Here is a 26,552-nt window from a genome sequence, read left to right as displayed (position 1 = left end):
TGCGCTCGCAACCCCTTCAGCCCGCCCTCCTGTACCTGCCTTCTATTGGTTGGTTGGAGTTCCCGCCGAGGTGACTGGGCCAACGCGCTTCCCCCGCCCGGCCTCGGTAGTTCCAGAGAGGGCGGGACAAAGGTCGTTCTTCCGCTTTTAATCGCTGGTGGTTGCTAGGGGCGCTCGGAACGGAAGGTGTGTGGTGAGAGTTCACGTTTTAGAGACGTTGTGAAGCCATCCCAAGATTGGCAACTGGGGAACTTGTATGGAGAGTCGGTCTGTCTGAACCCTGGTTTGATAGGTCCCTCGCCGACTCCCGCAATCCCCGCCAGATCACGTTGGTCCCAGTCTCTCCTCGCTCTCCACCTGCCCGGCCTTTGGCGGGACTTCCCGCTTTTCCGGCTCCGGCGCGGACTTCCTCCAGGTGCTGTGTGACGGCCTCCAGGACTCGACTTGGGAAGTGATGAGGTGCGCTCCGGTGCGTCTGAGCGGGCGCCGGGGGCGAGTCCAGTCGCTTCAGCACACCCCTCCCATGGCTCGTTTGTTGAGAAAAGTTGGTGAGTTCTAGTCGGTAGGAAAGTCTTCAAGTTTCCGCACGGTCAAGGTAATTTTACTAGCATTTCCTTCCATTCCTCCCCGCTGCCCCCAGTACAGGCTTTCGACCTGGTGACCCATAGCTCTGGATGTGGGATTCAAATTGTTCACTGTTTTTCTTTTATTCATGGATTAGCTGACGGTGCCGTCTTTTTTGTGCTTGATGCTTCCATTCCCTAAGCGTAGGAGAGCAACTTCACAGCTTCCTAGAAAGACTGTAAATGAATTATGTGTTCAAGAAAGATAGCCAGTTAGGAAGTCATTTAGTGGGCAGTGTATGACTGAAAGGGAAACGCCAGGGTTCCGATTCCGGTTAAAGATATATACCACTGGTCAAGGCCTTAACCTCTCCAGGCCTGTCTCTCTCAAGTTAAGTTCATAACTTGGCCTTAGATTAGGTTTGTAAATGACCAAGGCAATTCAGTGGTAGGGGAAATGTAGAAATAAGCCTTTTGGGTATTGACATCTGTTTCTCCCATCATTTATTTCTTTCCCTCGTGAATTCAACAGGAATTTCGTTTTGTGGTCCCTAGCCAATAAGAAGTTTGGCACCAATAAAACTGAGGAGAAATTCCAAGTGGCAATCCTCAGGGACCTTTTAGATTTCTGAGAAAAGAATGGTATCCTTTAGGTTTCTGGTCAGCTTAATGTGTCCTTTCTATTTAAAAATTTTAGTTAATTTCAGTATGCTCTCTCTTTTGAAGTTCTCTTGAAATTAATATATAGTAACTACCTATATACCTACATAAATATTACCTATGTACCTATATAGGTACTTGAGCATAATAGTATTTCCTGAACACCCAGGGATGCAAGGTGCTCTGCAGCCCTTACTCATATCAGATGTGGTGGTGAATGTCTCACAAGATTATTTGAATGTAGACTCCTCTGGGTAAATGTGTTTGTGCCCTATATATCATAAGTGAAAGGGAGCCACAGGTAGCTCTGATTGTGGATAAGAAGGGAAATCTTGGTTTCTCCCAAGAAAGTGGACCATTATGGAATAAAAATCCAACACCTACGGACTTCCCTGGTGGCGCAGTGGTTAAGAATCCGGCTGCCAATGCAGGGGATACGGGTTCGATCCCTGGTCCGGGAAGATCCCAGAAGATGCCGCGGAGCAACTAAGCCCGTGCTCCACAACTACTGAGCCTGAGCTCTAGAGCCCGCAAGCCATAACTAGTGAGCCCGCGCGCCACAACTACTGAAGCCCGCATGCCTTAGAGCCCTTGCACTGCAACTACTGAGCCTGCGTGCTGCAACTACTGAAGGCTGTGTGCCTGGAGCCTGTGCTCCACAACAAGAGAAGCCATCACAATGAGAAGCTCATGAACTGCAACGAAGAGTAGCCCCCGCTTGCCACAAGTAGAGAAAGCCTGCGCGCAGCAACAAAGACCCAACGCAGAAAAAAAATAAATTCAAAAAATTTTTAAATCCAGCACCTAGTATAGTTTCTTGCCTATAATCAATTCCATTCAATAAATGCTTCATTAAAAGTTGAACCAGGTGTCCCTCTGAAAAAATGAGCCACAGAAGACAGAAAGGAAAGGAATGGAGTAAAGCATGAGAGAATGAGCTAGATTCAGAAACTGAGAAAGGTGTATAAACATCTCGGAGAGCTAGGCACATGGCTCCTGGAGCAAAATAAAGTGTGGCAGAATGGTCAGGGTGGACTGGAGACACTACTGGAGAAACCAGTAAGAACTGATCCCCAAACTGAATTCTTTATGTTCCTGTAACTGTTTAACTTATAAATGACTGCACATGGCTAATGTGCTTCATTGCTGTAATGTTTGGGTCTCTGATGGGCAGTTTTGGCTGGAGAACCCATCAGCCTAGCTTGAACTTTCTTCAAACTGTGCTGTGGTCTGAGACCCTGCCTACTCTCAATCCTTTCTTTTCCCTCTCCTTCATAGGTGTCAGGCCCGAGTCACAGTTTGCAGACTCTCCCACCTTCCTTTGCTCCCTTCCCTTTTATCTTTCACAGATAGTTCCCCTAAAAATATCTTGCATATTGTTATGAATTGTGTCCTTCCCAAAATCCATATGTTGAAGCCCTAAACCCACAATACCTCAGAATGTGACTGTGTTTGGAGAAGAGTCCTTTAAAGATGTGATTAAGTTAAAATGAAGGTGTTAGGTAGGGTGAACCCTAATCCAGTTCGGCTGATTGCTTATAAGAAGAGGAAATTTGGACACGTAAGGAGACACCAGGGGCATGTTTGCAGAGGAAGGGCCATGTGAGGACACTGTGAGAAGGTGGCCATCTGCAAGCCAAGGACAGAGGCCTCAGAAGAAACCAAGCCTGTTGACACCTTGATCTTGGACCTCTAGCCTCCAGAACTGTGAGACATAAATTTCTATTGTCTAAGCCACCCAGTCTGTGGTATTTTGTTATGGCAGCCCTGGCTAATACATATGTCAAATCCCACCTTGGCAACTGCCTCTCAGAGGGCCCAAACTAGCACAAGTGGTGCCAGGAGAGGTCCAAGAAAACATAATAAGTTGTAGTTTCGGGACTGGCACACTCATTACCTCATAAGCAAAGACGATGCTATCCTGAGTAGTATAGGGGCATGGGTAGTTCCTAGCACAAGGTGGTGACCCAGTTGCTAAAGATTTAATCAGTAGTGACCTGGGAAAACATCCCAGTGGAGGAGAAAGCCCTTGCGGATAGAATTTCAGGCATGTGAAATATATGAGTGGGAACATGCCTACAAGGCCAGTGGAGTTGGCTGGTTACTGCTAAGTTGTATTGACACTCTGAAAAGGAATAAGAAGAAAGCAAGCGTTCTCCCTCGGTTAGTGGCTAAGTGTGAGAGACAGAAAACCTCTTTAGTAGCTTACAAAGAGGCTTTTATGTCCTATAGTGGAAGAGCTGACACAGTTAAGCCACAGACTCAGGTCGTGATAGAGGCAACAGAGTTCCAGAGACATTTAAATGTGCAACCAAAGCAGGTCAGGGCCCTGGTTGCAAAAACCTGAAACCCTGAAACAAGGGATAGGACTTCTGGATGGACATCTGTAAGGATGTTAGTTCTGCAAACCCACATGAACTTTCAAAGTTTGCAGAGGTGGTTCACCTCTTCGTATTATTCTCTGCATGCTGAAAGACGCTGCAGAGCCACTGCCCCACGAGGCAACATAGAAGTTGCCCCTACTTCCTGTCCTGGCTGCCAGGCCAGTAACTAGAGTTAAATCCTAATAAAACCCAGCTGAGGGACTTCCCTGGTGGTGCAGTGGTTAAGAATCCACCTGCTGGGCTTCCCTGGTGGCACAGTGGTTGAGAGTCCACCTGCCGATGCAGGGGACATGGGTTCGTGCCCATGTCCGGGAAGATCCCACATGCCGCAGAGTGGCTAGGCCCGTGAGCCATGGCCGCTGAGCCTGCGCATCCAGAGCCTGTGCTCCGCAGCGGGAGAGGCCACAACAGTGAGAGTCCCGCGTACCGCAAAAAAAAAAAAAAAAAAAAAAAAAAAAAGAACCTGCCTGCCAATGCAGGGGACGTGGGTTTGAGCCCTAGTCCGGAAAGATCCCACATGCCACGGAGCAACTAAGTCCGTGCACCACAACTACTGAGCCTGCACTCTAGAGCCCACGAGCCACAACTACTGAGCCTATGTGCCACAACTACTGAGGCCAATGCGCCTAGAGCCCGTGCTCCACAACAAGAGAAGCCACTGCTATGAGAAACCTGTGCACTGCAAGGAAGAGTAGCCCCTGCTCGCTGCAACTAGAGAAAGCCTGTACACAGCAGCAAAGACCCAACATAGCCAAAAATAAATAAATAAATTTATATTAAAAAAAAACCCAGCTGAGAACATACTGGGCCTGATAACGGAGGAAAGAGATTAAATACAAAGAGCTGTAAGAATTAGCTCGCATATATAGACAGAAGCCAGGGGGAGTACCCTGCAATTGAATTTTGAGGTTGCTTGATCAAAGTGGCTGGAATATAAGACTAGACAATCAGGAATTCATTGAATTGGGAGCACTTTCTTGAGGCACAGGATTTAACACCCTGGCAAGAGCTCTTGGGGATGAAACAAACTCACTGCTGGGAGGCTTTTAGAAACCTAGAGAAAGTGATGGCCAATGCTGAGTAAAGTAGAAATGCCCCAGTTGCCCTGGCATATAGTACAAGAATGAATAAAAAGACAGGAAAGTGGGCATGCAGGAATAGGTGTGTGAAGCCAGAAGACCCATCAGAAGATTATGTTCAACAGGAAGGCCCAGAAAACACACCATTCACTGAGGCCATCAGAAATCTGGTGAGGGGCAAGAGCATCACCAAGAAGTTCTCTGCTGCCTGGGCTGACAGTAGAAACAGTCACAGAGCTGGGGCTCATTAATAACTATGGGAATGATATTCCCCTTCCCCCAAGTAAGAGAGACCAGATGGTGGCACTTAGTCACCAGAAGCCAGGAGGCTATAATTATGACAAAGACCAACAACATCTGACAAGAGTGGCAACCAAGGGGGCCTGACCCACAGCAAATTGTGGAGATGGATATAGAACTTGGCATCTCTAGGGGCAAAGTTAACATCTACAACCAAAAAAAGGCCAAAATGGAGAAGCAAGAGCCTGAGTATGGTTCCCCCCAACCACACCAAAGGTCATTATCCCTTGTTCAGTGTCTGGATTTGAGCCACTCTTCAGATCTGAAACCCATTGACTTAAGAGGTGGCAGATCCTGCAGCACTGCAGCAAGTATACATGTAATGATTCCTCAGAGACCCAAAGAGACCTGTGGCCATTTACTTTGGTGACTGTACACACTGGGGAAGAGGGATAACCAGAAAATTTACTCAGGGTCTGAGTTGACATCAGTACCCTGAGACCCAAAGCATTGTCGTGGCCTCTGTTAGAGTGGGGGCTTATGGGGGCCTTGTAGTAAATGGGGTCCTGGCTAAAGTCCAGCTTACAGTGGGTCCATTGTGGCTATGCACCCACCCGATGGTCATTTCTCCAGTTCCTGTGTGTGTAATTGGAATTGATATATTTGGTGGTTGGAGTGATACCTACATTAAATCCTTGACCTGTGTGAAGTAAGAGCTATCATAGTGGGGAAGGCCAAGTGGAAACACCCACCCCTGGCCAACATAGTGAATTAAAAAAACAAATATCACATACCAGGGGCATAATGGAAATTAGTGCCACCATTAAAGACCTAAAGAACATGGGTGGAGGGAGGATGGTCCCTATCATGTCTCCACTTAATTAGCCAGTCTGGCCCCTGCAGAAACTAGATGGATCCTGGAGAATGACTGTAGACTACTGCAGGCTTCAGTAGTTGACCCATTACATAAATAATAATATGCTGGTCAGACAAGCACAAGCAAGAGGTGGCTAGTATGCTGTAGGTATTGATAAGGCCAGTGCTCCAGAGAGTAGAAAAATGCTACAAAGATTCAAGGACTTGCCACTTTGGTGAATTTTTAAGGGTCCACTGGTTAGAGGTGTGCCAGTATATCCTTCCAAGTAAAAAACAAATTGTTGCATCTTGCATCCCCTACCACAAAGAAGAATTCACAGGGCTTGGTAGTTCTCTTTATGTTCTGGAGCAATACATTCCATACCTGGGAATACTGCTCCAGCCCATATACCAGGTAGTATTGAAGATTTCCAGCTTTGTGGCCCAGAACAGGAGAAGGGCTCTTCAGAAGGTCCAGGCTCCTGTACAAGCATCTCTGCCATTTGGCCATATATTCCAGTAGACCCTTTTGTATTAGAGGTGTCAAGAGTGGGAAAAGATGCATTTTGGAACTTGTGATAGTTAATTTTATGTCAACTTGACTGGGACATGGAGTACCCAAATAATTTGGTCAAACATTATCTGGGTGTGTTGGGGTGGGGGGTGTTTCTGGATGAGATTAACGTTGGACTGGTAGAATGAGTAAAGCAGATTGCCCTCCCTAATGTGGGTGGGCCTCATTCAATCAATTGAAGACCTGAATAGAACAAAAAAGCTGAGTAAAAGGGAATTCCCCCTGCCTGACTGCATAGCTAGGACGTTGGTCTTTTCTAGCCTTCAGACTTGGACCGAAACATCAGCTCTTCTTGGATCTTGAGCCTGCCAACTTCTAGACTGGAACTTATACCATCGGTGTCCTGGTTCTCAGGCCTTTGAACTCAGACTGGAACTAAACATTGGTTCTCCTAAGTCATCAGCTTGCTGACTGCAGCTCTTGGGACTTCTCAGCCTCTCTAATCATGTGAGCCAATTCCTTATAATAAATCTACATCTGTATCTATATCTAACTTGTATTGGTTCTGTTTCTCTGGAGAACCCTGACTAATAGAGATACTATCAGTGGAGTGCAGCTGTAACAACTAAAAATGTGGAAGCAGCTTTGGAACCGGGTAATGGGTAGAGGCTGGAATAATTTTAAGTTACATGCTAGAAATATGGACATTACGGGCAAATCTAGTGAAATCTCAAACAGAAATGAGGAATATGTTATTGGAAACTGGAGGAAAGGCGATCCCTGTTATAAAATGGTAAAGAAGCCCATGCGCAGCAACGAAGACCCAACACAGCCAAAAATAAATAAATAAAAATAATAAATAAATTTATAAAAAAAAGTTTTTAAGTATCATAAAAGGTTAAGATGCAGTAGAAAGAAAGTGAGAAGATTCTCTATATAAAGGGGAGCAGAAAAGTAGTGTAGTAGCTGAAGAGACATATGCCATCAAGGGAGGGTTTCTTCAAGAAGGGAGGGAGGACTGGTGATGCAGGAGAGAGAGGAGAATAAGTGTGGAAGCAAAGTCTTTGAGTAGGTGAGTTCTCTGGATATTTGAATATTTAGGCCTGGAGCTCAAGAGAGGGTAGAGGCTAGAGATACAAGTTTTGGAATGATTAAATTATATATGAAAGGGACAAATATGAGGGTGGATGAAATTAGGAAGAATGAAAAGCAGAAGCCAAGGAACAGTCCCAAGGTATCAAAAATTAGAGGGACTAAGGGGAGAACATCCAGTAAGGAATTCTGAGGAAGAATGTCCCCTATTTTCCAGTTATTTTTGTGACCACAGCACATGGCATATTGTTTCACTTCTCATGCCTGTTAAAGCCTTTCCTTCCCTGGATTCACACCCATCTCTCATAGTACGTTACAAAAATCTTCATTAGCAATTATTTCATTGCATTTACATTATATATCTGCTTCTTCCACCAACCTGAAGGCTCCCTCTGCCAAAAACTTTATCCATCTTCTCTTCTACAACTCTTAACATAATGCATAGTAGGTGCTAAATGAATGAGACATGGAGCAGGGGGAAGTTAATCCACAAATAGACTGTGTGATATATAAGCATCAGGGAGTGTGAATATGCCTTTTATGCCTTTCTGAAAGAAATATACATGTTGGAAGGAATTCATCAGTGAAGCTATCTGGAGTTTTCTTTGTAGAGAGGTTTTAAATGATTAATTCAATTCCTTTAAAATATAAAATATAGAATTTCCTGTTTGTTATTGTTTCAGTTTTGATAAGCTTTATTTTTCAATAAAATTTTCCACTTCATCTGAATTGCCAAATTTATTGGTATAAAGTTGTACCCTCTTATATTTTTAATGTCTATAGGACTTGTGGTGATGCCTTTTTTTTTTTTTTTTTTTTTTGTGGTACGCGGGCCTCTCACTGTTGTGGCCTCTCCCATTGTGGAGCACAGGCTCTGGACACGCAGGCTCAGCGGCCATGGCTCACGGGCCTAGCCGCTCCGCAGCATGTGGGATCTTCCTGGACCGGGGCACAAACCCGCGTCCCCTGTTTCGGCAGACGGACTCTCAACCACTGGACCACCAGGGAAGCCCTATGCCCTTTTATTGCTGATATTAGTAATGTGTCCTCTTAAACTTTTCCTTGATTAGTCTTGCTAGGAGGTGATTAATTTTTTGTCTTTTTGGAGATTAATAAGTTTTGCCCTTGTTGATTTTCTCTCTTGTTTTTTTTGCTTTCTATTTTATCAATTTCTGATTTATCTTTTTTAAATTAATTTATTAATTTATTTATTTTTGGCTGTGTTGGGTCTTTGTTGCTACATGTGGGCTTTCTCTAGTTGCGGTGAGCGGGGGTTACTCTTCGTTGCAGTGCGTGGGCTTCTCATTGCAGTGGCTTCTCTTGTTGTGGAGAACGGGCTCTAGGCGCACGGGCTTCAGTAGTTGTGGCTCATGGGCTCAGTAGTTGTGGCTTACGGGCTCTAGAGCGCAGGCTCAGCAGTTGTGGCACACAGGCTTAGTTGCTCTGCAGCATGTGGGATCTTCCCGGACCAGGGCTCGAACCCATGTCCCCTGCATTGGCAGGCAGATTCTTAACCACTGCACCACCAGGGAAGTCCCTTTATTTTCTTTTTAAACTGTGTTTGCAAAAATTTCCTTTCTCTCAATTTCCCTCTGAGCTCTGAATCCTAACAGTAGTTCTCAAGCCAAAGTGTCCCGTTAGAGGAGTCCCAAGTGTGGAAGGAATGAGCCTGCATTATTACTCCACCATGCTCAGTGGTTAGGTAGGAGTAGGCTGTGGGAAATGTGGCCTCAGTTGTGAACACACTGGTGGATCCAGATCAGTATCTGGGTTCATCAGTTAACTATGCTTTGCACAACAGGAAATCCAGTGGCACATTTTCAGAAACACCACAGTCCACTCCTTTGCCCCACTGATCTATACACTTCTTCTTGTTGGTTTGGGGAGAAGCTCCTCCATGGTTTCCATGGGCCTCTCTTCCTGACGAGAAACTTTCAAGAGGAAGGTTAGTGGAATGAACTATAGAAATTGGTCTGGAGGCCACAGTTGATACTCCTTCTCTCCCTTTTCCACTATCTACTCTAAATTCCCCTCACCCTCAGTTATCATCTTAGCAGGTCTTGGTGGCTTATGTGGTGGTATAATCCAAACCTTTATTCCTGAGGGGACTGAACTCCTAGTAACCATACCCTTCTTAGTCCAGAGTTGCTGCATGTGTTCACAGTTACAGTGGGGCAAGGGAATATCAGGAGATGCCCAAGTGGATCACATGGATTCTGTAAAAAGCCATGATACCTTCTCCTACTGATCAGGGTCAGTTATCCTTGCCATGATGGTGACTTCTCTTTTCACCTACTGGTCCCTGGAATAATGAGTCCAAAGTGCCCCAGCAGCAGTCATAGCTTACAGTTCAATGGGACCTTTGCTGTGTCCCTTAACAGGAGTGCAATCCCGTTGGGGACCAGTACCTCTAGCCCTATATATCCCAGATTTGTGGGTATGGGAAGCACAAAATCCTCTAGTGGGTCATGGTAGTAAAGGTAAATGGAGCTATTCCTGCATCCACTCCTTGGTTAGTGGACCCATGTATTTTTCCTATTGGGTTCATAAAGGCCTGGGATTTAATGTGTATAACATATCCTGAATGATAGCATCTTGTTTTTTCAGAGTTGCCTCTGAATGGCATTTCACTTGAGACTTTAGAAAGCCATTCCAGCTCCTTATCAGGTCAGCTTTTTCTGGCTGGTGCGGTACTAGGTCATGGGTCCACTCTCGCACTTCTTTTACCATGAAGCAGTTGCCCTGGTTGGATGCTACGTTATGCAGGAGTCTGTGCCTGTGGATCAGACATTCCACAAACCCCAATTCAGTAATGTTGGCTAAGGATCTGTTGTTGGAAAGGAAAACCCATATCCAGAATAGCTATCTATCACTGTGAGAATGAAGCACTGGCCCCCCCAGAATGGAAGGGACTCAAAGTAGTCAACTTGTCACCAAGTAGTCAACTGTCTCCATGAGTAATAGTTCCATATTGGGGGCTCAGCATTGGTCTCTATTGCTGACAGGTTGGACATTTAGGCATTAGTAGCTAGATCAGCCTTAAAAATCTTCCTAATGGGTAGAGTTAGAAGCATTGTCCCTGGTCATCTGGTTTGTGTGTAAGGAGAAGCAGACTGAAGTAAGAATATATATAGATTCTTGGGCATGTGTCAATGGCCTGGCCCACTGGTTAGGGGCCGAGAAGAAAAAAGACTGGAAGACCAAAGACAAGAAGGTCTAGGGTAGAGTCTTGTGGGTGAATATACATGAGTGGGCATGAAGTGTGAAGATTTTTGTATCATATTTTGCACCCACTAACGAAGAGGTACTAAACAATGAAGTAGAGAAAATAACTCATGCAATTGTCATTACCAGCCTTAATCATTGGCTACCTTGGAACCAGCCTGATGGGCACTATTGTGGGTTATATTGTATCCCCCCCAAATTTATACGTTAAAGTTCTAATCCCCAATACCTCAAAATATGACATTTGGAAATACGGTTCTTGCTGTTTTAATTAGTTAAAATGACATCATACTGGAGTAGGATGGGCCCCTAATTCAATGTGACTGGTATCCTTATAAACAGAAGGCCATATGAAGACAGAAATGTGCAGAGGGAATGCCATGTGAGGATAAAAACAGAGATTAGGGTGATGCAGGAGAAGCCAAGGAACACCAAAGATTGCCAGCAAACCACCAGAAGCTAGGGGAGAAGCATGGAAGAGATTTTCCCTCACAGCCCTCAGAAGGAACCAAGCCTACTGACACCTTGGTGTCAGACTTCTAGCTTCCAGAATTGTGAGACAATAAATTTCTGTTGTTTAAATCACCAAATTTGTGGTACTTTGTTAACGCAGCCCTAAGAAACTAATACAGGCACATAAATGGTGTGGCTTCAGTGGTAGAGATAGAAGCTATATATGGGCCCAGAAAGTAAATATCCAATTTTATCACTCAAATTCTACCTTCCACAAAACACTAGGACACAGTTCAGCCAAGTTCTTTAGCTTATTCCTTACTGGATGTTCTCCCCTTAGTCCCTCTAATTTTTGATACCTTGGGACTGTTCCTTGGCTTCTGCTTTTCATTCTTCCTAATTTCATCCACCCTCATATTTGTCCCTTTCATATATAATTTAATCATTCCAAAACTTGTATCTCTAGCCTCTACCCTCTCTTGAGCTCCAGGCCTAAATATTCAAATATCCAGAGAACTCACCTACTCAAAGACTTTGCTTCCACACTTATTCTCCTCTCTCTCCTGCATCACCAGTCCTCCCTCCCTTCTTGAAGAAACCCTCCCTTGATGGCATATGTCTCTTCAGCTACTACACTACTTTTCTGCTCCCCTTTATACAGAGAATCTTCTCACTTTCTTTCTACTGCATCTTAACCTTTTATGATACTTAAAAACTTTTTTTATAAATTTATTTATTATTTTTATTTATTTATTTTTGGCTGTGTTGGGTCTTCGTTGCTGCGCATGGGCTTTCTCTAGTTGCAGCGAGCAGGGGCCACTCCTCATTGCAGTGTGCGGGCCTCTCACTGCAGTGGCTTCTCTCACTGTGGAGCATGGGCTACAGGCACGTGGGCTTCAGTAGTTGCAGCACGTGGGCTCAGTAGTTGTGGCTCACGGGCTCCAGAGCACAGGCTCAGCAGTTGTGGCACACGGGCTTAGCTGCTCCACAGCATGTGGGATCCTCCCGGACCAGGGATTGAACCCCTGTCCGCTGCACTGGCAGGCAGACTCTCAATCACTGCGCCACCAGGGAAGCCCGATACTTAAAAACTTGTATGAGTCTTTTATCCCCGCTACTCTTCTGAGACTACCTTTACCTGGCTTCTACCCTCTTGATCACTACTACTCTAGTCTAAACCACCATCATCTCTCACCTAGACTTATCAAGGTCACCAATAACCTTCGTGTTGCCAAATCCAATTCTCAACTTACTTGACCTAACAGCAGCATTTAAGCAGTTGATCATTTCCTCTTTCCTGAAAGGCTATCTTTTTTTTAATATATATTTTTTTAAACCAGCCTATTTTTTTTTTAATTTTTTTTTTTTAAACCCACATTTGTTTATTTATTTATTTTTGGCTGTGTTGGTTCTTCACTTCTGTGTGAGGGCTTTCTCTAGTTGTGGCAAGCGGGGGGTCACTCTTCATCGCGGTGCGCGGGCCTCTCACTATCGAGGCCTCTTTTGTTGCTGGAGCACAGGCTCCAGACGCGCAGGCTCAGTAATTGTGGCTCACGGGCCCAGTTGCTCCGCGGCATGTGGGATCTTCCCAGACCAGGGCTCGAACCCGTGTCCCCTGCATTAGCAGGCAGATTCTCAACCACTGCGCCACCAGGGAAGCCCTGAAAGGCTATCTTTACCTGGCTTCTACCCTCTACTGATTTTCTTTTCACTTCACTGGACACTTCTCCGTCTCTTTCTTGGATCTTCTTTCTCTTCTCAACCCTTAAGTATTAGAGTATTCTAGTGTTCCATCCTTGGACTTCTACTTAGTTTTAGCTTACACTCATCTTAGAAAATCTTAACCAATTCCATCATCTTAAATGTCACCTATAAGCCAATAAATCCAAAAATGTATATCTATAGATTTAACCTCTCCCCTGAACTCCAGACTCATATCTCCAATAACTACTTAGAAGTCTAACATTATTCCAAACTAAACATGTCTAAAATCAAACTCTTGAGTCCCTGTTTATCAAACCTAATTCCCTTCAGTCTTCTCCATCTCAGTAAATGGCTCTGTGATTCAGCCTGTTGCTCAGGCCAGAAATATTGGGGTCATTGTTGACTCCTCTCTTTTTCTACTACTCTCATTCAATCCATCATCACATTGCATCAGCTCTGCCTTCAGAGTATATCCCAGGGCTTCCCTGGTGGCGCAATGGTTAAGAATCTGCCTGCCAGTGCAGGGGACATGGGTTCAAACCCTGGTCCGGGAAGATCCCACATGCTGTGGAGAAACTAAGTCCGTGTGCCACAACTACTGAAGCTGTCATGCCTAGAGGCTGTGCTCCACAACAAGAGAAGCCACTGCAATGAGGAGCCTGTGTACCTCAATCAAGAGTAGCACCTGCTCACCGCAACTAGAGAAAGCCCACATGCAGCAATGAAGACCCAACACAGCCATAAATAAATAAATAAATAAATAAGTTTTAAAAATGTATATATATATCCCAAGTCTGATCAGTTCTCACTAACTTGATCACTACTACTCTAGTCCAAACCACCATCATCTCTCACACAGATCCCTTCCTTGTAACTGGCTACCCAGCTTCCACACTTCCCCCACTATAGTCTTTTGGGAGTGATCCTTTTACAGGATAAGTTAGGATATGGTACTCCCCTATTCAAAAACCCTCCAACAATTCACATCACACTTAAAATAAAACCCAAGGTTTTTTCCATGATCTACGAGGTCTCTTGCTATATTCTGACCTTATCTTCTCCCATTCTCCCCTTCATTTTTTTTGTGCTTCAGTCACACTAGTCTCATTGTTATTCCTCAAACATATGACAAGCACATTCCCATCTCTGGACATTTGCACTTGCTGTTCACTCTGCTTAAAATACTCTTTCTCTAGATATTCACATGGCTCATTTCTCTGTTCAAATGTCACCCCCTCACAGGGACTACTTCATCTAAAATAACTCCTTCATATGCTGGGATTTTACTCTGCTCTATTTTCTTTCATAGCTTGTAACATTAAAGGGATGATATCATGTATGCATTTGGGTTTTTTTAATTATTTATTTTTTAACATCTTCACTGGAGTATAATTGCTTTACAATGGTGTGTTAGTTTCTGCTTTATAACAAAGTGAATCAGCTATACATATACATATATCCCCATATCCCCTCCCTCTTGTGTCTCCCTCCCACCCACCCTATCCCACCCCTCTAGGTGGTCACAAAGTGCCAAACTGGTCTCCCTGTGCTATGTGGCTGCTTCCCACTAGCTGTCTATTTTATGTTTGGTAGTGTATATATGTCCATGCCACTCTCTCACTTTGTCTCAGCTTACCCTTCCCGCTCCCCGTGTCCTCAAGTCCATTCTCTAGTAAGTCTACGTCTTTATTCCCATCTTGCCCCTAGGTTCTTCATGACTCCCCCGCTTTTTGTTTTAGATTCCATATATATGTGTTAAAATACGGTATTTGTTTTTCTCTTTCTGACTTACTTCACTCTGTATGACAGATTCTAGGTCCATCCACCTCACTACAAATAACTCAATTTTGTTTCTTTTTATGGCTGAGTAATATTCCATTGTATATATGTGCCACATCTTCTTTATCCATTCATCTGTCGATGGATACTTAGGTTGCTTCCATGTCCTGGCTATTGTAAATAGAGCTGCAGTGAACATTGTGGTACATGACTCATTTTGAATTATGGTTTTCTCAGGGTATATGCCCAGTAGTGGGATTGCTGGGTCGTATGGTAGTTCTATTTTTAGTTTTTTAAGGAACCTCCATACTGTTCTCCATAGTGGCTATATCAATTTACATTCCCACCAACAGTACAAGAGGGTTCCCTTTTCTCCACACCCTCTCCAGCATTTATTGTTTGTAGATTTTTTGATGATGGCCATTCTGACTGGTGTGAGACCATATCTCATTGTAGTTTTGATTTGCATTTCTCTAATGATTAATGATGTTGAGCATTCTTTCATGTGTTTGTTGGCAATCTGTGTACCTTCTTTGGAGAAATGTCTATTTAGGTCTTCTGCCCATTTTCGGATTAGGTTTTTTGTTTTTTTGATATTGAGCTGCTTGTAAATTTTGGAGATTAATCCTTTGTCAGTTGCTTTGCATTTGTTTATTGGATGTATTATCTGCCTTCCACACTAGAATGCAAGCTCCATAAGGGCAAGGATTCATGTTTTGTTCAGTCACCAAGTCCTATCAATTTTACCCCTTAGAAATATCTTCATTCCATCTTCTTCTCCATTATCACTACCTTCACCTTAATTCAATTGCCATCACTACTGGCTAGGACTATTACAGTATTCTCCTACTTGACTTTCTGCCTTCACCTTCTTTTGATGTCTTTCTCTCCCATTACTTACCAGTTTGGTAGCACTGTAATTGATATGTATTCATGTCTCTCCTACGTAGAATCCTTTCTAGGGGACACCCTCTTTGCGTACTGGATAAAATTCAAGCCCCTCAACACAGCATCCACGTCATCTCCTGCAACCTCCTCACCTTTACCAGCAGCACCAAACAGCTTATATCTCCTCATGTCCTTACCTGTGTCCTTGGGACATACTGGTTCTTCTACTTAAATGTCCTTTCCTAACTCTCAGAGATAGATAAATATTTCTTCCTTTGGCCATACTTCTATTGCATTTATTATAATGTGGTGGAATTTTTTTCTTTTTTTGCTTACATGTAGGTCTCTTATTAAACTATGAGCTCTTAAGGGAAGAGAGTTGTGTTTTATTCAGGCCACAGCTTCTGTCACACAATAAGGGGTAGATGAAGATTGGAGTAGGGCATGGAGAACGTTCAAAGTAGAAGGGACTGTGTGTATAAATACTCTGAGGCATGAGGGGGCTTGGCGTCTTCAGAAAAGAGAGAAAGGCTGTGTGACTGACCCAGTGAATAAAGGGGAGAGCGGCAGGAGGCAAGCTAGAAAGACTTTGGGAACCAGATCACGCAAGGCCCTTGTTGAACATGCAAAAGATCTTGAACATCATCCTATGAAGCCTCTAAAAGATTTTAAGGAGAATAAAGGTAAAAATTGCAATTAAAAAAAAAACCCTCATGAAGCTTGCTATGTAAAGAATGGATTGAATGAGTACAAGAACAGAGAGAGACCTGATGGACACTAGTGCAGTCGTCCAGGCGAAAAGGGATGATGCATTGGCCTGGGTTGGCAGCAGTGGGGATAGTGAAAAGTAAACAGATTCAAGATATATCTTGGAGGTAAAATGAACAGGACTTGATAGGATAAAAGGGGGTGAGGAAGATAGATTGCACAACTGAATGGCTGATGGTGTCATTTGCTGAAATGCAGTAGATTTGTCCTAGGAAGTTCAAAGGAGCAATAGCTAAGTTTTGAGAAGTTGAGTTTGAGATGCCCGAGTATGAGACATATAAAGGGATATGCTGAAAAGGCAGCTGAATATGGAGGTATGAATTTCAGAGAGAGGTCTGAGCTGGAAGAATAGCTAGGAGTCATGAGCACACAGACTGTGTCTAAAGCCATAAGAGCTGATACGAGAGCCAAGGAGACATGGTAGCATGAAAACAGAAGAGGATTACGGATGATGCAGAGTTGAGAAGAAATTCATTGGATTGGAGATAATGAGGACAGGAAGCTCAGAGGCCACATGGACTTTATAATTGCCCAGGAGAGTGGCAGAAGTTGAGGGGACAGGAAGGCCATGAGCCAGGTGCTTGCAGGTCTTCAGAGAATGAGAAAAGTGGCCAAGAGTTTGGAAGATCATTGCATTCAGAAGGGAGAAAAGATGAATGGATAGATGACATGAACCTTAAAAAGGCAGATTTTGCAAGAGGGAGAGGGAATAGTGAGGAGAAACAACCTAAATTTCCCCTTAATTATATTCTCTGTTTCAGATAATGAGGATCTTCAAGAATGTCTTCGAACTTGGCAGGTTAAATAGGCTCAAAGAAATCCCACCCCTATTGTTCCAGACTAAGCCCATCCCCTGGGGCTTAATCAAGGCAGAGAAGCTGCCAGAGTAAGGAGGCCAAACCTGTGGGAAAATGGCATGGAATAAGAATGGCGACTAAAAAGCTATACTAAGAGTTCAGGTGAGAGCGGGTGAGAGATTGAATTAATGCAGAGGCAGAGGGGACAACCGGGAGGGAGAGCTTGAGGAAACATCTCTAACATAGCTGGAGACTGAGTTCAATCATGTGACCAATGATCCAATCAGTCATGCCTTCCCAGTGAAATCCCAATAAAATGTCTTGATGCTGAGGTTCAGAGGAATTCCTGGTTGGTGAACACGGGTGTGCTGGGAAGGTGACACGTCCTGGCTCCCCAGGGAGAAGAATGGGAGGTCCATGTTGAAGACCCTCCCAGACCTCACCCTATGTGTCCCTTCATTTGGCTGGCCCTGGTTGTATCCTTTAAATAAAACTGTAATTGTTAAGTGCAGTGCTTTCCTGAGTCACTCGGTTCTGTGATTTATTCTTGTGAATTATTGAACCTGATGGGATAATGGGAACCCCTGAATTTCTGCCAGTTGGTCAGAAGTGTGGGTGACCTGGGGACTCTCAAAGTGTGGATGGCATCTGAAGTAAGGGCAGTCTTGCTGAGGCCCGTGCCCTTAAACCTGCGTAGTCTTACACTACCTCCAGGTGGTTAGCATCAGAATTGTATTCAGTTGGGGTTTGTGTTAGAATAACAGGTAACAAACAGAGAATTCTACTCAAACTTACTTTAAAAAGTGAAGGGAATTTACTGGTGCACATTACCAAAAAAGTCCACAAGTAACATGGCTTCAAGCATGGCTTGACCCAGCAACTCAAATAATGTGACCAGGACCTGGTTTTTCTCTCCTAGTTTTTCCTGAGACTGGCTTCATCCTCAGCAAACTCTCCCCTCCTGGTGCAGGTTGGCTGCCAATAGTTCCTGAAGCTATGTGCATGTGGATTTACATCCAATTAAGAGAGAGATTTTTATTCATTCAAATAGATGTTCAAGAATTGAGTATAACTGGCCTAAATTGGGTCATATTCCCATCCTTGAATGAATTATTATGACCAGAAATGGTGCCATAAGTCAATCAGAACCTACTTCTAAAACCAGAGGTGGGGGCTTCCCTGGTGGCGCAGTGGTTGAGAGTCCGCCTGCCAATGCAGGGGACGCGGGTTCGTGCCCCGGTCTGAGAAGATCCCACATGCCATGGAGCGGCTGGGCCCGTGGGCCATGGCCGCTGGGCCTGCGCGTCCGGAGCCTGTGCTCCGCAGCGGGAGAGGCCACAGCAGTGAGAGGCCCACATAACGCAAAAAAAAAAAAAAAAAAAAAAAACCAGAGGTGGGATTTATCTTACTTAAACCATTTGGCCATAAATGGCTTGCCTTATACAAAATCTGGGTACTACTGTTGGAAAAATGGGGAAATAAATACTGTGGAAGCAATCAGTAATGGAACAGTGTTCAGTTGATATTTATTTAATTGACATCTCATTTTGAAAATAAGCTGCATTCTGGAAAACAATCCCAGATTCCTTTAGTTCTTAAATTCTACACTTAAGGGTTGTTCTGTCTGTACTCCAGGTGGCTTAGATACCCTGTGAGTTTCTCTTTACAACCTAATGATTTGCTGGTACAATCCCAAATGAGAGAAATACAGCTTGTCAGATTATGGTACAATTCATCTTCTCCAGAGATCATTTATGTGACAACTTAATTACTCAGAGAATAAAACCCTAAGAGGTGCCCACACTTAAAGAGCTGACAGAAGATGATTCTGCAGAAGAACATCTCCATGCCCTCAGCTCTGAAAAATCACTTGAAACTACTGAAAGAGATGTCACAAAGTTTACATACCAGAGTTCATGGACTTTATTTATGGGAAACATTCTTCGATCTTCTCTTAGAGCCAATTTGCCATGATTCTAGGTGCAGTTCTAACAGGTTTGTTATCTGATATAATGATCATCTTTGTTTTTGCTTGTTCACTATTCTTTCTTATTTAGGCAAAAGCACCCTGATTTTCCTTTGGGGAAACTAGTTCTCTCTAACTTTCAGTTTTGTGGTTTTGATAGGACTGATACTACCCACAAGGTCCAAGAATGAGTACAAGGATCTGGCCAGTCCCTTGGCCACACCGTGACTGATTTTGAAATGGGAATGTGGGCCAACCTGGGCTATTGAGAGCCCGACCCAGAACTTCGCCTGCAACTCTTATGGGGTTGCTAGGTTGTCACGATGTTAAGACGAGACATGTTGGGCTATCAAGGGGGAGAATCCAGCTGGAAAATGAAACCAACATAGAGAGGAAAGCAGAGGAGAGATAGAGACAGAGGCAGAGAAAGAATCCAGTTCTGATGTTATCATTTGGGCCCCTGGAATGAGTCATGACTAAAACTCTTGGATGTTTCAGTTACAGGAGGCAACAAATTTCCTTTTCTGCTTAAGCCTGTTTGAGTCAGGTGTCTGCACTAAAGTAGCTTTAACTAATTCATCTGGTTTTCTGCAACAAGCAAATTGGAAGCAACAACAGAGGAGGGGTTTTGCTTGGAGGCATGTGAATTAGCAGCAGTTTCACTAATTTTTTAAAAATGTTAAGAATTCTGCACACTTAATGAAATAAAATCCAATATTTTGGTACTTGGTGCTGACACCAAAGGAAAGCAAAGGAAAACTACAAAATCTCTTTCTCTAATTAGAGAAAGAAAGAAAGAAAGAAAGAAAGAAAGAAAGAAAGAAAGAAAGAAAGAAAGAAAGAAAAAGAAAGAAATCAGTTTGGGATCCAGATCATGACATCATATCTTACAGTACAGGACAACGTTTGATAGTCCTGATGTGACATTCCCTATTTTTATACCTGTCATCAATGGTCTTTCACACTTAAAACCATCTTTGATTCCTCTCTTAGTGAGTAGTTACAATACTGGAGCAAAATTATATTTTTAATCTTTCTGCTTTAATTTCCTGCAAAGCCAAAATACTGGATTTTTTACATGTTTAGAATTTATAAAGCTTTAAAAATATTAATGTAACTAAATATTATTTAACACATTTAAAAACAAAAATTGTAAACTAATTACAAAATATCCTCTGGCCACTACTGGCTCTGCTGCTTTCTGCAACTTCACTGCTCCTACCCAACACATATCCATACACATCATCTATGATGTAGCTGGTTAGGAAGAGCTTCTAGACTTTCCTGCCCAGTTTAGCAACCCATAGGGTTTTCAGGACTACTTCCTCTGATTGAAAATGATTTCTCTCCTGTGAGCCCAAAAGAGATGGCCCTAGGTGGGTCTGACTCTTCTCCATCCCCTATGGGGAGCTTTCCTACTTCAAAGGCACCTCCGTTTTAGTCCTCGCTCAGCATTTTTGCTGAGAGAGCGTAGTGGAGGATGAAGAAGTTTGGAAGAGGTAGGGAGTTACTGGAACTGGGTGGTAAGGAGGGGATTGGAGGGTTTATGGTGATAAATGGTAATGGTTTATGGTTAGTGATGAGGAGGAGGTTAGAGCAGGAAAAGGAAGGAGGGTTTGAAGAAGACCTAAGAAGAGTAAATAAAGCTGCTGACCGAGGTCTAAAATAATGGTATTACACCAATAAAAATACCTTAATTTCAGTGCTTAAAAATAGCACAGTATACGGGTACACTGGAATATAGAAAACAGTAATGCAGTCATGATTCCCTCTTCCCTGACTTTCAGTCAGCGTAGCCTCTAAATCTTGTTAATTCAATTTCAGAGACATGCCATTCCACCTAGAGATTCAACTTCCTGAAGTATTCTTGGCACAAACCTTGAAAGGCTCTGGTTCTGTTTTAAGAAGGGAAGCCGGGCTTCCCCGGTGGCGCAGTGGTTGAGAGTCCGCCTGCCGATGCAAGGGACATGGGTTCGTGCCCTGGTCCGGGAAGATCCCACATGCTGCAGAACGGCTGGGCCCGTGAGCCATGGCCGCTGAGCCTGCGCGTCCAGGGCCTGTGCTCCGCAACGGGAGAGGCCACGACAGTGAGAGGCCCGCGTACCAAAAAAAAAAAAAAAAAAAAAAAAGGAAAGCCATGTACTTACATCACTTATACACACTGCTGCCAGATTAATAGTTCTGAAACACAGTTCTATCACATAGCAACGAATATTTATTGAATATTTGGTATGTGGCAGGCACCAGGCTCTCTTTATATTACCTTATTTAACCTTCATAACAGCCCTTCATAGTAGATACTGTCATTAACCCCATTCTGTAGATAAGAAAATAGAAGCTTAGGAAAATTAAGTCTCTTGAAAAGGAAACATAGCTACTAAGTGGCAGAACTAGGTTTGGAACTCAGATCTGTCTCACTCCACTTGGGTCCTTAACCTCTATTCTTTATCACCTCTTCTGCTCAAAATCTGAGTGAGTAGTCAATAAAGTCTAAGGGCTTATCACTTAAGGCCCTTACCCCCAACTGCCATTCCAATTTTATTTTCTACTATGGCCCTTCATACATCTGATTTTCAGGGCAAATAGAAGTATTTTGCTGATCACCAATATCCCTCAGCAATACACACTTCCATGTCTTTGTTTATGGAGGAATGTTTTCTCTGTGTCACTGGTTCCAGAAAAAAATAGAAATATTTAAATCACTGTTTCACACAATAATTGTCATTGGTATTTTCCATTACAATAACAGCCATTGATTTTTACATATATACATATATACACATACATATATATATTTCTTCCCTTAAACTATTTTCTTCTGAAGTATGTACAAAGATCAAGTGGTTTGGAAATGTATTAGGCCTTTACAAATTGTTTATAAATCCAAATCCAACAGAATTAGGATTACAAATAGTAGAAGTCATTTTACCAGAAGTCCAAAAAGTCTTCAGGGTCTCCCAAGATTATCTAAAGTAAACACAGAAACAAAAAACTATTCAGGACAGAAATTTGGCAAGTGGTCAGTCTCCTTTTGTAGGGTGCCTCTACTCCTAACAGGCATAATTTTCCCCAAAAAACAAAAAAACCCCGCTGTGGAATAAATTTCATGGATTAAAATGCTGAGTGATGTTACCTTGAATGTACAGTCGATTTGGCCACAATACAGCTTCAGCTTTTTAAAAAGCAGTAGCTCTCCAGAAAACAAAAAGAGAAGGGAACATTTTCCAACTCATTTTAGGAGGCTACCATTACCTTGATAACAAAACCAAAGAGAGTCCAAAAAAGAAAACTACAAACCAATAGCCCTCATGAACATAGATGAAAAAAATCCTCAACAGGGGAGTTCCCTGGTGGTCCAGTGGTTAGGACTTGGTGCTTCCGCTGCACGGAGCCAGGTTCGATCCCTAATCAGGGAACTAAGACCTTGCATGCCGTGCACTGGCATGGCCAAAAAAAAAAAAAAAAAAAAAAAATTCTCAACAGAATTTAAAAATTGAATTCAACAATATATAATATACACATATATATTATAGAATATATATATGTAAAGAATAACACATCATGACCAAAAATTCAAGGCTGACTGATTCAGTATTCAAAAATCAGTCAAGAGACCCACAAAAATATAGTCATTTGATCTTTGACAAAGAAGCAAAGGCAATTCAATGGAGAAAAAATAGGCTGTTCAACAAATGGTGCTGGAACAACTGGACATCCACGTGCAAAAAAAATGAATCTAGACACAGACTTTATACTCTGCACAAAAATTAACTCGAGATTATAGACCTAAATGTAAAATGCAAAACTATGAGATTTAGAAGATAACATAGGAGAAAACCTAGATGACTTTGGGTTTAGTGAGGTCATTTTAGATGCAACACCAAAGGCATGACTCATGAAAGGAAAAATTGATGTCAGAATTCATTAAAATTTAAAACTTTAAAAAAAGTTTAAAACTTTTTAAAAAAGCTATGCAAAAAACACTGTCAAGAGGATGAGAAGACAAACCAAACACTGGGAGAAAAAATTTGCAAAAGACATATCTGATAAAGTATTGTTATCCAAAATATACAAGGAACACTTAAAAGCCAACAATAAGAAAATGAACAACCTGATTTAAAAACAGGGAAAAGATCTGAATAGACACTTCACCAAAGAAGATATACAGATGGCAAGTAAGCATATGAATAGAGGCTCAACATAACATGTCATTAGGAAATTGCAAATTAAAACAACAATGGGATACCACTATACACCTATTAGAATGGCTAAAATCCAAAACACTGACAACACCAAATGCTGACAACGATGTGGAGCAACAGGAGCTCTCATTCATTGTTGATGGGGCTGCAAAATGGTACAACCACTTTGGAAGATAGTTTGGCAGTTTCTTATAAAAGCAAACATACTATACAGTAATTGAACTGTATTTGCCCAAAGGAGTTGAAAACTTACATCCACACAAAAACCTGCACGTGGACATTTATCGTAGCTTGATTCATAGCTGCCAAAACTTGGAAGCAATCAAGATATTCTTCAGTAGGTGAATGGATACACAAACTGTGACAATGGACTTATTATTCAGCACTAAAAAGAAATGAGCTATCAAGTCATGAAAAGACATAGAGGAAACATGTATTATTATATATATTTCACTTATATTACTAAGTGAGAGAAGCCAATCTGAAAAGGCTACATAATGAATGATTCCAAATGTATGATATTCTGGATAAAGCAAAAATAGGGAGGCAGGAAGATCAGTGATTGGTTGTGGGGGGGGGGAGGGATAAACAGGTAAAACAGGATATCTTTAGGGTAGTGAAATTATTCTGCATGATACTATAAGAGTGAATACATGTCATTATACGTTTGTCAAAATCCATAGACTATATAATACAAAGAGTAAACCCTAATGTAAACTATGGACTTTGGTTGATAATGATATGTCAGTGTTGACTTATTGATTGTTACAAATAAATGTACCATACTGATTTGGGATGTTGATGGGAGAGGCTGCGTAAACGTACCATACTGATTCGGGATGTTGATGATGGGAGAGGCTGCGTGCAGGGAGGGGATAGGGAGGCGGGAATTCTCTGAAGTTTCTGCTCAATTTTACTGTGAACCTAAAACTGCTCTAAAAATAAATGTATGTATGTATGTATGTATGTGTGTATATATATATATATATATATATATATATATATGTACGTATGTGTGTGTATACATACACTTTATTTTAAAATTATATATTTTTATATATGTATTTATATATCCTTTTAATATTCTAAAAAAAATCAGTGTAATCTACCATACTTGTCATAATTGTCCAAAGAAGAAAAAATACATTATCATTATCAATTGATGCAGAAAAAGCATTAGACAAAATTCAACATCCATCCATGATTTAAAATTCTCAGCAGGGCTTCCCTGGTGGCACAGTGGTTGAGAGTCCTCCTGCCGATGCAGGGGACACGGGTTCGTGCCCCGGTCTGGGAGGATCCCACGTGCCGCAGAGCGGCTGGGCCCGTGAGCCATGGCCGCTGAGCCTGTGCGTCCGGGGCCTGTGCTCCGCAACGGGAGAGGTCACAACAGTGAGAGGCCCGCGTACCAAAAAAAAAAAAAACCTCTCAGCAAACTAGAAATAGAAGGGAACTTCGGACTTCCCTCGTGGCACAGTGGTTAAGAATCCGCCTGCCAACACAGGGGACATGGGTTCAATCCCTGGTCCAGGAAGATCCCACACGCTATGGAGCAACTAAGTCTGTGCACCACAACTACTGAGCCTGCACTCTAGAGCCCGCAAGCCACAACTACTGAGCCCACGTGCCACAACTACTGAATCCCATGTGCCTAGAGCCCGTGCTCCACAACAAGAGAAGCAACCACAATTAGAAGCCCACGCACCACAACGAAGAGTAGCCCCCGCTCACTGCAACTAGAGAAAGCCCGCGCGCAGCAACGAAGACCCAACAAAGCCAAAAATAGATGAATAAATTAATTAATTTTAAAAAAGAAAAGAAGAAAGGAACTTCCACAAGCTGATAAAGGGCATCTATAAAAAACCTAGAGCTAATATCATACGAAATGGTGAAAAGCTGAATACTTTCCCCTAAGATCAGGAACAATGCAATGATGTCCACTGTCACCACTCCTATTCAACATCATACTGAAAGTCCTAGCCAGTGCAATAAGGCAAGGAAAATAAATAAAAGGCATACAGGTTATAAAGGTAGAAGTAAAACCTCCCCTATTTGCAGACAATGTAATTGTCTACATAGAAAATCCTAAGGAACCTACAAAAAACTCATGGAACTAAAATGTGAGTTTAGAAAGGTCACAGGATACAAGGTCAACAGAAAAAATCATATTTCTACATACTAACAATTGTCAAAAGGAAACTTAAATTTAAAATTATATAATTTATAATGGCTCCCCCTGCCAATTAAATTCTCAGGAATAAATCTACCAAAACATGTACATGATCTGTATGCTTAAAACTTCAAATGCTGATGAAAGAAATCAAAGACCTAAATTAATGGAGGGGTATGCCATGTTTATGGATTGGAAAATGCAACATGGAAATGATGTCAGTTTTGCCTAAATTGATCTGTAGATTTAATGCAATTCTAATCAAAATCCCAGAAGAATTTTTTGAAGATATGGACAACCTGATCTTAAAATTTATTTTGAAAGGCAAAGGAACTAGAATAGCTAAAACAATTTTGAAGAAGATGACTAAAGTTGGAGGAATTATATCAACCTATTTTAAGATTTACTTTAAAGCTACAGTTTCCAACACAGTGTGGTATTGGCAAAGGCATAGATACATAGATTAGACAGACAGTCCAGAAATAGACTCACACAAATATGGCCAACTGATTTTTTTACAAAAGTGCAAAAGCAATTAAATGGAGAATGAATAGTCTTTTCAAAAAATGTTGTTAGAACATTTGGACGTCTACATGCCAAGAAAGAGAGAGAGGAGAAGGAGGGAGGGAGGAAGGAAGGAAGAAAGAAAGAACCTTGACCTAAATTCATACCTTATACAAAAAAATAACTCAAAAATATATAAATGGAAAGCATAAACTATAAACATTTAAGATAGAACATAGGAGAAAATACATGTGACCTAGGGTTAGGCAAAGAGTTCTCAGACATGATGCCAAAATCATGATCTGTTTTTAAAAAAAGATGAATTAGACTTCACAAAAATGTAAAATTTTGCTCTGCAAAAGACACTTAAAAGAACGAAAAGACAAACTACAGACTGGAGAAAATATTAGCAAATCACATATCTAACAAAGGACTTGCATTCAGAATATACAAAGAATTCTCAGAACTCAATTGTAAGAAACAACCCAACTAAAAAATGGGCAAAGTATTTGAACAGCCACTTCACCAAAGAAGATACACAGATGGCAAATAAGCACATACACAATGTTCAACATCGTTAGCTATTGGTGATGCAAATTAAAATGGCAATAAGGTACCACCACGTACCTTTTAGAATGGCTAAAAAAACTCTGACAATACCAAGTTCTGGAGAAGATGCAAAGCACCTGGAATACATTGTTGGTGAGAA

General features: G+C 42.2%; 1 long non-coding RNA gene across 1 annotated transcript; it reads left to right on the top strand.

Moving 5' to 3' along the window:
* Nucleotides 1-166: 166 nt before the first annotated feature.
* On the top strand, nucleotides 167-17,326 carry LOC308611972. The gene is made up of 3 exons (XR_014015052.1): nucleotides 167-595; nucleotides 6,616-6,802; nucleotides 16,966-17,326. It is a non-coding gene; the product is annotated as an uncharacterized lncRNA (long non-coding RNA).
* Nucleotides 17,327-26,552: the final 9,226 nt, after the last annotated feature.

The sequence above is a fragment of the Mesoplodon bidens genome, assembly GCF_964165515.1.
Source record: "Mesoplodon bidens genome assembly, chromosome: 2".
Classification (NCBI taxonomy): Eukaryota; Metazoa; Chordata; class Mammalia; order Artiodactyla; family Ziphiidae; genus Mesoplodon; species Mesoplodon bidens.
This window is presented reverse-complemented; position numbering and strand designations above follow the sequence as displayed.